This window comes from Peromyscus eremicus, chromosome 2 (genome assembly GCF_949786415.1).
Source record: "Peromyscus eremicus chromosome 2, PerEre_H2_v1, whole genome shotgun sequence".
Taxonomy (NCBI): domain Eukaryota; kingdom Metazoa; phylum Chordata; class Mammalia; order Rodentia; family Cricetidae; genus Peromyscus; species Peromyscus eremicus.
Window position 1 is genome coordinate 133,171,116 of NC_081417.1, and position 12,292 is coordinate 133,183,407.

General features: G+C 46.2%; 1 pseudogene; it reads right to left on the reverse strand.

The window, feature by feature from the left end:
- Positions 1-2,365: 2,365 nt before the first annotated feature.
- LOC131904879 (keratin, type I cytoskeletal 18-like) lies at positions 2,366-3,835 on the reverse strand (annotated as a pseudogene).
- Between the last annotated feature and the right edge of the window lie 8,457 nt (positions 3,836-12,292).

Genomic DNA, 12,292 nt, shown 5'->3' on the forward strand with positions numbered 1-12,292 from the left:
GGACACGATGTGACAGAAAAACACTGTTAAGCAGGCTGTGGTCCTGCACTGTGATGGAGGCAGGGGCATCTCAATTGGGGGTCAGCCTGGGCTACACAGTGAGGCCCTGTCTCAAAAAAAAACCCACATAAAATAATAAGTAAATATAGACTTTTCAGGCATGTTGTAATATCTTGGGAAAAGGATGTTTCTCTCAAATGGAGACCCTAGGACACTGAGGAAGGATTCAGAGTTACTGTTTCTGTGAAGTCACACCCTGTCTGTCCTGAATCTTAGCTGCTCAGGGTTTGTTTCTTTCGATTTGTTTTACTCTTGCTACAGAGTAATAAAAAGAAATCTTGCCGGAAGTGGTATCACCCGCCTTTAATCCCAGCACTTGGGAGGTAGAGGCAGGCAGATCTCTGTGAGTTCAAGGCCAGTCTGGTCTACAAATGAGTTCCAGGACAACCAGGGCTGTTACACAGAGAAACTTTGTCTCAAAAAAACCAACCAACCAACTAATCAAACAAACAAACAAATAAAAACAGAATTAAAAAAAAAAACCAACAACTTTTGGGCCAGTGAGCTGGCTCAGTGGCTTAAGTGTTTGCTGCCAAGCTGACAACATGAATTTAATCGCTGGCCCCCATATGGTGGAACAAGAGAACCAATTTCTGCAAGTTGTGTACATACACACACACACACTAAGCAAATAAGTAAGTGCAATTTTAAATCTTTAGATTTTTTAATTTATGAGTACATCGCTGTACCTGCATGTCTCCATGGCTGTGCAGATGTGAGCAGGTAGCTTTGGAGGCCAAAAGACGGTGTCAGAGTCTCCTGGAACTGGTTAACAGGTGGTTGTGAGCCTCCCATCCTGGGTGCTAGCAGTGTTCTTAAGTGCTGAGCCAACTCTCCAGCCCCCGATCTTAAAATTAAATATAAATAAATAAAAATAACTCTCAATGCACTGACATCACAAATATTTCATTAATCAGTAAAGCAGACCGGGACTGGGTCTCTGAGCTGGTCTGCAGGCTGTATGTGGGCCATACATAATATCCTGGAAGGCTGTAGCCCTTTCTTTGGCAGGCCTTTTTTTAGACTGGCCTTGACTTTGGACTTCTGACCTACTGCCTCTTCCTCCCAAACACTGAAATTAACAAGTGTGCACCACAATGCTGATGTTTAAACCGTGCGGGTGGGGGGGGGTATGTGTACAGTGTGTTTATCAACAAGGTGTTATCAAGCTACTTGTATTCAGATCTCAGCCCCGCCCATGAGCTTCCCCTGTGAGCTTAAAATTCGTAATTGAATTATGAGTCTCAAATTCATTATTGCAGAGTGAGGGCAATACAAAGGGCACCTAACTCACAGCATTTAGGTGAAGATTAAAATAATTACCACAGGTAAGCCAAGTGTGGCAGTGAAGGCCTGTGATGTTTGGAGGGTGAGGGCTGGAACATCTCCAGGAGCTGAAGGTCATCCTTAGCTGCAAATGAACTGAAGAAAGCATCAGAAACTGATGAGCCCGAGCAACATGGGGCCCTATCTAAAACAAATAGATAAATAAATACATAAAATTGCCTACTTTTGTGCCCAATACAGAAACCAGCCAATAGATGTTCCTGTTTTTTTTAATGATTTATGTATTTGTTTTTATGTGTACAGACATTTTGCCTGTATATATGTCTGTGTACCATATGTGCATGCACAATACCTATGGAGGCCAGAAGAGGGTGTTGGATCCTCTTGAACTGGACTCCCAGTGGTTGTAGGTGCTAGGAATAAAACCTGGGCCCTCTAGAAGAGTAGCCAGTGCTCTTAACTGTTGAACCATCTCTCCAGCCCCAGATGCTTTCTCCCTTCCTCCCTTCCTCCTTCTTCTCTCCCTCCCTCCCTCCCTCCCTCCCTCCCTCCCTCCCTCCCTTCCTTCCATCCTCCCTCCCTCCCTTCTCTCTCTCTCCCTTTCTCTCTCTGTCTCTCTATCTCTATCTATCTATCTATCTATCTATCTATCTATCTATCTATCTATCTATCTCTATCTTTGTAGACAGTCTTACTATGTAGCCCTGTCTGGCTTGAAACTCGCAAAGATCCTCCTGCCTCTACCTCCCAAGTGCTGGAATTAAAGGCATTCCATTATGCCTGGCTTATTTTCTTTTACTATTATTAGATTGTTGTTATTTCCATTTATGAATACATGTTATTTTTCAGATAAATTCTATTTCAAAACATTACACCATCATTTCAAGTCATAACATTTCTGGCTTGTTTAAAGTGAACTTAGTGGCCTGCCCAGTACTAGACTACAAGAAAACTTGTATTTAATATGGTTTCAAAACCAGCTCCTTCTGGCTCTTATACCTGCTTTCTTTTTTTTTTTTTTTGTCCAGAGACTTCTCAACTTTTATTGGTCCCTTAGTCCCCAGGGGTCGCCTCCTTGTCAGCCTCAGTGCCTCAGAACTCTGGTGTTGTTGGTCTCGGACACAACTTTGCCATCCATGACCTTGTGGGTGGTTGTCCTCTGGACAGTTTGCAAGGAGTTACTGGAGTCCAGGGCATCGTTGTGACTGAGTCTTCCCCATCTTCCAGCAAGCGGCGGTAGGTGGCAATCTCAGCCTCAAGCTTGACCTTGATGTTCAGCAGGGCTTCATATTCCCGGGTCTGGCACTGCCCCTCTGCCCGGGTTTGGGCCAGCTCTGACTCCAGGTGCAGAAGGACCCCATTGAGCTGCTCCATCTGCATGTTGTATCGGGCCTCCACATCCCTAAGGCTGTTCTCCAAGCTGATCTTCTGATTTTTCATGGCTTCCAGGTCAATCTCCAAGGCCTGGAAGGTGTGCCTCAGGTCCGTGAGTGTGGTCTCAGCATCTCTGATTTCAGCAGACTGGGTGGTGACTACCGTGGTGCTCTCCTCAATCTGCTGGGACCAGTACTTGTTCAGTTCCTCACAATTCTTCTGAGCCAGCTCCTCATACTGGGCCCAGATGTCAGCCATGATCTTGCTGAGGTCCTGAGATTTGGGGGCATCCACTTCCATGGTCAATCCAGAACTGGCAATCTGGGCTTCCAAGTCCTTTGACTTCTCCTCGTGATTCTTCTTCATGAACAGCAGTGCCTCCTTGAGGGCTTCAATTTCTGTCTTCAGCTGCAGCCTCGTTATGTTGGTGTCATCCACTACCTTTCGGAGCCCGTGGATGTCACTCTCCACAGACTGGCGCATGGCCAGTTCTGTCTCATACTTGATTCTGAAGTCATCAGCAGCAAGATGAGCATTGTCGATCTGCAGGACGATGCGGCATTGTCCACAGAATTTGCAAAGATCTGAGCCCTTAGGTCCTCGATGATCTTGAAATAGTGGCCCCAGTCTCTGACACTCTGGGACCCCTTCTTCTCCAGATGTTCCCGGATTTTGCTCTCCAGTCTCCTATTCTCAGTCTCCAGGCTCTTCACCCTGTCCAGGTAGCTGGCAGGCAGTCGTTCAGTTCTTGCATGGTCTCCTTCTCTGTCTGGATGCCACCCATTCCAACCAGGCCTGCAGACCCCATGGAACCACCCCAGACACTTGTGGTGCGGGACACAGCACCTGCATAGACACTGGCCGTGTTGCTGGCAGGACGAATCCGCTGGCTGGGCGTCCACACAGAGCCCTGGGACCGGTAGTTGGTGGAAAAGGTGGTGGAGCTTATGTTGTCTGGAGAGGAGAGCGAAGCGAGAGACCCAGACAGGAGTTCGGTTGGCCATATACCTGCTTTCTTAGAGCTAATCCATGCATACCTGAACCCAACTGTTAACTGTGTATTCACACAAAGCTTGAATACTATCCAAAGTAATTTACCACCATCCCCGTACATGGCTGCTGTCAGAGTAGACAACATCCTTTCCCCAAGCTGGGAAGGCAAAGAAGGCCGTTTTTTTTAGTGCCTAGAAGCACAATGTGCCCAAAGACTATGACCTCACTTCACTGATAACCACAGCAAAGTTCTCTTTTTCTGCTGTTAGAGTCCTGGAGTAGTCCCACAAAATACCATCATTCATGTATGCAATCAACAAGAGTGTTTATTATTCCAGCATGCTGGGGCCGACCATCCTACACAAAGGCAAAATGGCAACAACCTCCAGAGAAGCTCGAAGGCTCCTTTTAAGTACAGTTAAGGGGAGTTCCAGGGCAGTTAGGTCATCTCAGGCTTAAGCAAGTGGCAATCATATTAGTACATTCTAATTGGTTAGGGCTAGTCAGGGGTTGGTTAAGGCTACAGTTTTTCCATTTTTGAGTAGGCCTGAACAAGTCCTAGGTGTTGTCCTTATTTGGTTATTACCTTGAGCAGCAGACTGTGGGGGCTGGCTCAGTGGCCCAGGCTTGGTACATCCTATCTCCCTCGTCCCTGCTGTCAGGGGTGTTGAAGATTGATTGTCCTTTGTCTGTGGCTTCCTCAGAAACTGTCTGCTCAGTTCCAAGAAGCAGGGACCGAGGCCTAGTTCTAAATCGAGTTATTAGGACAGGCTGTCATGATATTTGCCTGGCCCTCTCACCTACTAATCTAAAATTAAGTTTTTGTGCTGAAGAGATATCACAGTGGGTAAAGGCACCTGTTACCAAGCCTGACAACTGAGTTTAGTCCAGAACCTACTTGGTAAAGAACCAATTCCTGCAATGTCTTCTGGTACACACACACACACACACATTAATTTTTCAAGCCATTCTATTTTCCCATAAAATGTCCCTTCTGGGAGAGAATCTGAATTGGCTTGGCCTGCTGGAGACCTTGTTGCTTACAGCTAGATGGTAATGTAGTCACAAATGAAAGGTCTGAAGCCTTTTCTTTTCCTTTTCTTTTCTTTTCTTTCTTTTTTTTTTTTTTTAACTCTTTTGTTTCCGCTGTGGAGCATGAGAAGAGGGTTGCAAAGCTTGAGGGCATGTGAGCAGGGCAGGAGTGAGAACTATTTAGCAAAGAGGCAAGATTTCACTCACTCAGACTCAATGTGGTCACAGCGGTGGGTCCCAGTTCTGAATACATTTTAAGTTCATCTAGAGCGTGCAGATTTGATTGTGGTTAATACAATACAAAGGCTGGTTTCACAATAGCTTATTGACATTGCATGCTTTCTCAAACAACGGGTAATGTGGTATTTAAAGCTGAAAAGTGTTCTCTTGTACTTGAAGAATTGCTGTAGGCAAGATCCACTGACCAATACTCAAAAAGAGAATGAAATGTTACAGAGAAACAGAATACAGCCTCAGAGTAGCTTCTGGAGTCCTTAATTACCACAGTGGAGTTAATTGTTATCCCCAAGTTGATGCTCCTCTCCTGGGAAGCAGAAACCAATTCTCTTACCCTTGAATGAGGACTGGACTCAGGCTCAATTCTCAAATAAGGAAAAGGAGAGTCAAGAAACCTGGCAGCAGTCATGACCTTGGAACCACGTGACTAAGGTTAACATCACGGCCACAAGGGATATTGCTATCGTGTATCAACAACATGATTCAAGGAGAGAAGCACGTCATCCCTGTGACCTTCTTCCTCCAAACCAATAACCGCAGTCTGATTCTGAGAAACATTAGATAAGGCCTCGGGGGACATTCTACAAAAATAGCTAAACAGTGCTCTTCCCAGGGCCAAGGTTGCGGGGCCTGGGGGTTCACAACCTGTAATCCCAGCACTTGGGAAGCTAAACCAGACAGATGGCCATGAGTTCAAAGTTAACCTGATCTGCAGAGTGAGACCTTTTCTCAAAAGACAAACAAAAGATTGTGCAAAAGTAAGACTCAGAAATTATCATAGATAGGGACACTAAGGGGCCTGACAATGGAATACAATGTGTATGTAGCCTAGGAGGAATCTTGGGAATAGACACACATACACACACACACACACACACACACACAGACAAACATACACACAGAGCAGTGAAGAAAGTAGTAAAATCCAGATGAAGGTCATAGTTTAGTTAGTAGTGTGTTAAAATTTATATTTAGTTTTATGTGTATCCATGAGTGCCTGTACCTATATAGGTATACCATGCATACACCAGGCAGGCCAGAAGGGAGCATCGTATCCCCTGGAACTGGAGTTAAGGTGGTCGTGAGTTCCCATCTATTGGGTCCTAGGAACCAAACCTGGATCCTCTGCAAGAGCAATCGCTCTGAGTCATCTCTTTGGCCCCTGGTTAACATGCATGGCTATGTGACATTAAGGGAAGATGGAGCAAGGAACTCTCTGTTTAATATTTATAACATTTTTGTTGTTGTTGTTCTATTGACCACAGGCTGGACTCCATCTAACTATGTAGCTGACGGTGCCCTAGAAGGCTTGATCCTCCTGCCTCCACTTCCTGAGATTTGGAATTTTGGGCATGTGCCACAACTCCTGGTTTTTGAAGTACTAGGAATCAAACCCAAGGCTTTACACTTGCTAAGTCTGCACTCTGGCAGCTGAGTCCTACCCCTATAGCTCTTCTTTAAATATAAATATATTGCAAAGTAATAGGTTAAAAATAGCCATGTGGAGGCCTGGAGAGATGGCTCAGCAGTTAAGAGCACTTTGATGCTCTTGCAGAGGACCTAGGTTTTGTTTCCAGTGCCCACAGGCATGTGTGTGTCACAAAGACATACTTGCAGACAAAACACTAATGCACATAAAAATAAACAAAAGTTTTAATTCCAGAACTTGTACTCAATACTGGTTTTCATAGGTCCCTGAGTTCACCAAAAGTGTAAAGAAGGGCTGTGGGGGAGGGACAGGCAACAAGATGATTCAGTGAGCAAAGTACCTACCATATCACCAAGCTTGAAGGCCTGAGTTTGATTCCTGGGACCCACATGGTGGAAGGAGAGACCTGAGTCCCTCAAGTTGTCCTCTGACCTCCACACATACACCGTGAAATGCATGCCCACACACATGAGCACACACACCAAATGAACGTAGTTAAAAAAAAAAAACACAAGGCTAGAACTGGCCCCCCAAATATGGCATGTGCAAAGTACTCAGTTCATGCTGGCATAGCAGAGTACTATGTGGAGTTTTCCTCTTCACCTTTTAAATTGTTGGTGCTGTGGACCAAACCCAGGGCAGAGTGTTCTACCCCTGTGCTCCACTGTCAGCCCCTGGTGTTAGGTTTCTGTAGTTGGCACAGAAAATCTCACTCGGTAGTGGAGTGTATTTAACATTTATTTAAGGTGAAAACATTCAAAACCCTTCTAGTTTATTCCCCTGACACTCAGACAAAGCCCAGGGCCTCAAACATCACATGTCTTCTTGGCTTTTGAAACATAAGCACGTTATTATCTACAATAGCCCTCTTGCAGTTGAACCCCGCCCCTCGCTTCTCTTATCTCACTATAATTTAGGGCCCTATCATGCGTCTTCATGACTCCCTAGCCCTTGGCTTTACTTTTTTTTTTCCATTCACAAGAAAGAAGGAAAGGAAGGAAAGAAAAAGAGGAAGGAAGGAAGGAAGGAAGGAAGGAAGGAAGGAAGGAAGGAAGGGAGGAAGGAGGCATAGAGGTAACGGTAGTTGAGGGTGTTTGCTGTCCTTCCACAGGACCTGAGTTCAATCCCCAACACCTACGTCTCCAGGCTCACAGCCCCCAGTAACTCTAGCTCTAGGGGGAAGTCCAACATCCCCTTCTGGCCGCAGGCATCAGCACACATTTGGTGACTTACATATACAGTCATACATACACATAAATAAATAGAATTTAAAAACAAAACTAAGAAAGGATATTGAGATATGGTCTCCTGCAGCCAAGGCTGACCTTGAACTTCTTACGCCTTGACTTCCTGATCTTCCTATCTCTACCTCCCCCTTGGGTTTACCATGACAGGTTTGACCGAAATGTTTTGGCTGTTTAACGGCCCTTCCTGGGCTCAGAGGAGCATGTCAGCACTCACTGTCAATTCTCTTTTTTATTTATTTTTTCCCTTTTGTTAAATCTCATTTTGGGGTGTGTGTGTGTGTGTGTGTGTGTGTGTGTGTGTGTGTGCGCGTGTGCGCGCGCGCGCGCACGTGCGAGTGTGTGCACACTCGCGTGTATGTGTGATATGCCAGTGTGTGTGCCTATGAGTGCATATGTGGAGGCCAGAGGTTGGCATCAGGAGTCCTCCTATTGATCTCTGCCTTATTTTCTGAGACAGTGTCTCTCACTGTAACTGCAGTTCCCCACTTTTGGTTAGACTAGATAACTGTGAAGGCCCTGAAATCTGCTCTCTCCATCCCCCACCCCTGAGGTTACATGCAAGATCTTTCACTTGGGTGTGGGGATCAGAACTCAGGTCCTCATGCTAGGTAGCAAGTACTGTACCTACAGGACCACCTCTCCAGCCCCTTTGTTCGATTTTATTAGTTTATTAATTTTTTAATTAATTTATTTATTTTTATTTTATGTGCAGTGGTGTTTTGCCTGCATGTATGTTTGTGTGAGAATGCCAGATCTCCTGGAACTGGAGTTACAGACAGTTGTGAGCTGACACTTTGGTGCTGGGAATTGAACCCTGGTCTTCTGGAAGAACAGCCAGTGCTCTTAACCACTGAGCCATCTCTCCAGCCCTGTTTATTAATTTTTTGAGACAAATTCTATGTCATCTTGGCTGTTCTGGAATTCACTACGTAAACTAGGCTGGCCTCAGACTCAGAATGATCCACCTGCCTCTGCCTCCTGAGTGCTGAGATTAAAGGCATATGCCACCATCACCCAACAAATTTTTATTTTACTGGATAAATAACTGTATACATCCATGGGTCACAATGCCCTGTTTGACTGAACACTTATGATGTAGAATGATTGATTCAGGCTAGAAAAAAAAAAGTCCTCTCACAATGCTTTTTTGTCTGTTTGAGTCAGGATCTTACTATGAAGCCCTGGCTAGCCTAGAGTTCACAATGTAGACCCAGGCTGGCCTTGAACTCAGAGATCTACCTGCCTCCGTCTCCACCATGCCTACATGCTTGTCTTTTAATTATTTGTGGTGATTAAATTAGACTCTTAAGGGATGCCAGAATTATTTTTTGAAGAGTCATATAAGAATCAAGAGGTAGAGAGCATCAGGTATCTTGATCTTCTCTCTAAACATCAAGACGTGAATTTGGTCAGCCATGGGGACAAAGTTCGGCTGAAGACGAGGAAGAGGCCATTCCTGTCAGACAAGGAGTTCTTGAGAACTAAGGCATGGGACAAAGAGCCTGACCTTGAGGTTCCAGCTTTGAGGCAGCCCCTCCCCTTGTCCACTGGTTCAGAACACCCAGGAGAAGCAGAAAGAGGACCTCAGAGCAAAGAGGTTTGGGCCTGGTCCCTGAAAAGGTATCACCTCAAAGAGGCCCTGACCCGGAAGGAGGAGCCACAGAGGCAGAATGGCGGTGAGGATAAATTAGGGAGGGAAAAGTTCACATCTTACGCTGGAGTAGGGGCAGCCCCCGCTGGCAGGTGAGCAGTCTAATGATGACCTCTAGTCCTGAGTTGACCACTGTTCCAAATAAAAGTCAACATTGTCATTTAATTTTTGTTGTTTTGATGTAATTTCAGGTTGACGCAGAGTTGTAAGAATAGTGCAAAGAATCTCAAGCTCCCTTCCGCCCGATTCCCTCGAAGCGTTTGCTGCCTTTGCACCGTTCTTTTGTGTGAGCGCAGGTTTTCCAGAAATCTGTATTTTATTGTGTTTGTTGTGGTGGGGATCACAAGAGCTACCATACACATGTGGAGGTCAGAAGACAACTTGTGGGAGTTGGTCCTCTCTCTCCTCCACATGAGCCCATCCTGAGGCTCAAACTCAGGTCATCGGGTTTGGCAGCAAGCTCCTTTGCCTTGCTGAGCCATCCTGCCAGCCCTTCCTGAAATATCTAAAATTTGTTAACATGGTATCTCTTTTTCATTAAATAACTCAGTGTGAGGGACTGGAGAGATGGCTCAGCAGTTAAGAGCACTTGCTGCTCCTGCAGAGGACCCAGGTTCAGATCCCAGCACCTACAGGGTGGTTCACCATCCATAACTGCAGTTCCAGGGGACCCAATGTCCTTTTCTGACTTCCCAGGGCACCAGGAACAGAGATGGAACACATATATACATTTAGGACAGCATTCACAAACACACAATGAATAAATCTTAAAAAATATTTTTAATTAAAATGATAGTTTCGAATGTATTGCCCCCAAAAGACATAACCACAATACAACCATCAAAACCAGAGAATCTGGGCTGGCTGGGCTGGCTGGATGGCTGCGGGTGAAGCCGTTGCTGCCAAGCCTGAACTGAGTTCACCAAGTCAAGTTGGAAGGAGAGGACCAGTTCCGCAAACTCGTCCCCGACCTCCACTTACATGCTGTAGCCTGTGCTCACCTGCACTCACACATCACACACACAACAATAATAATAAATAAATTTGAAAAAAATAAGAGTTAGCCAAGTGTGGTGGCACACGCCTTTAATCCCAGCACTCAGGAGGCAGAGGCAGGAGGAGCTCTGTGAGTTCAAGGCCACCCTGGTCTACATGGTGAGTTCCAGGACAGCCAGAGCTACATAAAGAGACCCTGTCTCAAAAAAAAAAAAATTAGATGATTTGGAATTATGTAAATTATGTAATATAATAAATCTACAAATTTATCTTAAATTTTACCAATCATCCTCATATATCCATTAAAACAAAATAAACAAAAAACAAATGTAAGATTATCTATTGCACTTAACTGTCACAAACAAATTTTAACTCACAAATAGACCAGGGGAAGGAGTTGTGTCTGAATTTGTAAACACAAATCCTGCAGTGTGGGGGCTGGCCCACTGTGTTAGTGACCACAGAAGTGTGAACCATAGTGACATGGGATGTAGCTCAATCCATAGGGTGCTCACTTAGCATAAGCTAACCTGGGTTCCATCCTCATCACCTCATAAACTAGACGTCACCAGTAATCACAACACCAGGCATGGAAGAGAGAGGAGGACAGGAGTTCAAGGCTGTGCTTGGCTGCACGGCGCGCTGGAGGTCAGCCTGACTGTTAGAGACCCTATCTATCTTAAAAACAAACAAAACCAGAAAAACAGTCAACAATAGTTCAGGCCCCTTTATCTCTGTGTGAATTCTGCTTAGTCATTCCCTGTCAGCCAGCCATACATGGAGAAAATGAAGTCCAGGGGGAAAGGCAGATGTTTTCAAGTTAGATGGAAAACCGTCTTTGCAATGAGCTGGTGCTAGCGGGCTCTTAGGAGTCTGAGCATGTCCGAGTCTCTTTCTTGCCTTCCCCATGGCCGAGAGCTCAGCACAGCAGGACCTTGACCCCAGCAGAGTTCACCTCACTCATGTCTTGTCTCTGTGTCACTCTGGACCCTGAGCAGGAGCTTCCAGGGGCTTTGGTCCTACTGTCCCCGGATATGAAATGGACCTTGTTGTGCTACGGAACAGAGGCATGTTTACAGGCACCGGGCCTTGCACACGTAACAGGTTCTCATTACAGGGTTCGTTCCTTCCTCTCAGGCCCTCTAGGCACTCTGCTTCTTCATCTGCAAAAGACAGTCAGGGATAGCCACCCCTGGATGTTGAGAGGACAGGAGGGGAGCTTGGGGCTGAGGAGCGCCCACACAGAACTATCTTGACAGAGCTTGTGACTGACAGGCTGGTGACACAGAGAAGTGTTTTGGAATCCTGGCCTGGCAAGAATGTGAGCAAACCTGTTCCCTCTCCTGCTGCTTCAGGCTCCAGCCCTTGACTTCCTGGCCCGTCACACACACACACACACACACACACACACACACACACACACACACACCCTCCCGATGCTATGCTTTCCTCTGCCAGTTGGAGCATCTAATGTTGAACAGTGCCAACCCTCTTGGAAGCCACTCAGTCCTGTCTCCAAGAAGGGAGGGAGGGAGGACGTCACCTAGTCCTGGGCAAGTCATTAGGCAAGAGAGGGCAGCTCCAGCGCTGCCTCTCAACCCTGGCAGGCTTTCCCAGAGTCCCGCCTGTGGCTCCAGCCCACCAGTCCTTTCTCTGTCTCTCTTCGATGACATAACAAGTTCAAGGTCAGAGATACACTCTGAGGAGGGCTTCGCCCTGGGAGAAGGCAAGCCCACTCACTCAAAAGGGCTTCTGCGAGATTTCTTAGGTGCAAAGCCCCTTAGCAAGAATAGGCTGAGCGAGGGAGACAAGTGGGTCCATGCAGTGCACCAAGCCCTAGGCCAAGCTCTGGACACTCTGGACCTTGTGGAACCCTCACAAGTACTGGGAGGCTGAGGCTCGATCCTTCTTCCGTGGGAAAAACTTCCGGCTAGAGTTAGTGACTCCTCAGGGGTCAACCCTTGGCTCCAAAGCCCATGTTTGGTC